This window comes from Pteropus vampyrus, unplaced genomic scaffold (genome assembly GCF_000151845.1).
Source record: "Pteropus vampyrus isolate Shadow unplaced genomic scaffold, Pvam_2.0 Scaffold254, whole genome shotgun sequence".
In the NCBI taxonomy this organism is placed as follows: Eukaryota; Metazoa; Chordata; class Mammalia; order Chiroptera; family Pteropodidae; genus Pteropus; species Pteropus vampyrus.
The window spans coordinates 2,163,068-2,165,170 of record NW_011889035.1 but is presented as its reverse complement, the minus strand read 5'-3'; the positions used below and the strand labels follow the sequence as shown (position 1 = coordinate 2,165,170).

Genomic DNA, 2,103 nt, shown 5'->3' with positions numbered 1-2,103 from the left:
TAATAAAATGCTGGCCTAACAAAGCTAACTCTGCAGGGGAAGAGGGGTCTGCATTAGTATACCTCCTAAAGGATTCTTCCAGCCAGCTAAAAAAGCTGGCTGGGTTCTTGTCTTTTTCTTGAGTAATGGTTCTAAGTTTCTCATAGTTCACGGCTTTTGTATTCCTTTTTTCATTCCCCCATGGGGGCCTCTAGAAATTTGGCACATCTGGTTATTCCCTCTTGGGTATTATTCCAAACAAGATCAGCTAAAGGTACTACCTCTGTTCCAGGGGCATGGCCTTGGGGGTTCCTAACAGAGGCCTCCTCTGCCTCCTGACGGGCCGCTGTTAGAATGTGGTCCTTTTCAATAATTGTACAGCAGGTGGCTAAAATAAATTAGATGTCTTTTGCTGGTTCTTCCTTGTTCTTTCCTCGAGTCGGGCAGGCCACAAGTACCTTACTCTGTCCCTGCCTATTTGCGCAGTAGCGGGCCCAAGGGGGCACTACAGTAGCTATTTGCAACTATGAGTCTATGTATGGAAACTGGTCTGGTTGTCCAGGGGTTCCTGACTACCTGGTACACAGCTCTAACAGTGGGGAGGTCCAGGGTCCTTACAAAAGCCATCTTACCCCATAGGCAGGCCACTCAAGCTCATAAAGAGTACGAAATTTTCCTGGGGTCAACTTGACCTCGTAATCCTGAGAAGCCTTTCTTAAAATTTTTCAACATACGATTTAAGACAGTTGGCTTAGGAGAACCTCCCCCCATATTTGCCTTAGGGAGCTTCCTAATAGAGGGGGAAAATAGACCTTAAAATTTCAAGAAAATAATTCAACAGAGGGCCCCTTTGTCAAAAGGACCGTTTAGAGACAGACAATTCTTAAGCTGAATCAGTAATTAATTGCCCCCCACCCCCTGTGTATCCCTCCCTGTGTTGGTGATGCAAAGACAAACAAGGGTAGGTGCCACCTCCAGAGAGGAGACCACTCAGGTGCTCATCTGGCTGCGTCCCAAAGGAGCTTAGGTGACGCTTGACCATAGCAGACTCAGCTTTGTGACTCACGATCGGACACTAGTCCAATGCTGCCATAGACCGTATGCTGTATACCACTGAACCACAGATGAGCCCACTTGGACTCTCTAGCCTTTAGGGGACCTTAAGGGTGCCCAGCCGTGGAGCCACAAATTCCTACTTGACCGAGTCAAGCTGGCCAGACCGCCCATTCACTCACTCATTCACATGCCAGGTTAAAACATTGCCTCCCCCTTTTTGGAAGTCCCTGACCTTTGTCTTCCCGCCTGAGAAGACCCTGATGTCTTCCCCTGCTCGGAAGACCCTGACCTGTGTCTTCTAACTAGAGACTTTAGGAGGCGATCAAGCTCCTCTTCTGTCCAGAGACGGAACTTGACTAGGATGCTGAGCCCTGGCGCCTTACCTTATCCTGTGACTGTTCCTTGTTAGTTGGTCCATTCCTCCTTTGAGTCTGGTCAGGGGGTTGGCCGTCAGGAGAGTTAGAGTGCCAATCCGAAAGAGAACCCGGAATACCGTCAGGTGGCATGCCTCCTCCTTCATCTTGGGGCCGGTAGCTCAAAGGGCCAGCGTGGCTGGAATCTTGCTGGGGCCTTTAGAAATGTTGCAGAAATATTGTGAAATCAGACTGGTGAGAAACCAAGTACCACTTGGAGAGTTGGAGAACTCAGGTTTATTACACCAATGGTCCCAGAAGAGCTAGTGCTCTGAAGATCTGGGCCCCAAGCTCAGGGGTAGTTTTACTCTTACAGGGCTTATCTGTGCTGTTGTAGTTGGCATGAGCTGACAGGTTGATTTGTCCTCAGGCGGTTACAGACCACAGGGAGTCGCTATGGGCTACAGGCAGTTACAGAGCATGAGATTTTCAGACAAGAATTTAGGCAATACATCTGTTATCTAAACAGAACAATCAAAGGGGAGAGTGAGCCTTCAGTTGATCTTGAGATCACTCTGACCTTCGGCCTCTGCAGGAAGCATGTCTACAGAAGCAGAACAAAGAGCTGATTACAAGGTTAGGCATTTGAGTGGAAAATTCGTCTTCATAACTAGAAAGGGCAAACTGTAAATGATGAAAAACTAGAGGAAAGTAA

At 48.1% G+C, this 2,103-nt stretch overlaps 1 protein-coding gene across 1 annotated transcript in view; it reads left to right on the top strand.

Annotated features, from left to right (window-relative positions):
- The window catches only part of CEP295 (centrosomal protein 295), a 52,422-nt gene that overhangs the window by 10,395 nt on the left and 39,924 nt on the right, over nucleotides 1-2,103 (top strand). The gene's annotated exons all lie outside the window — the stretch shown is intronic.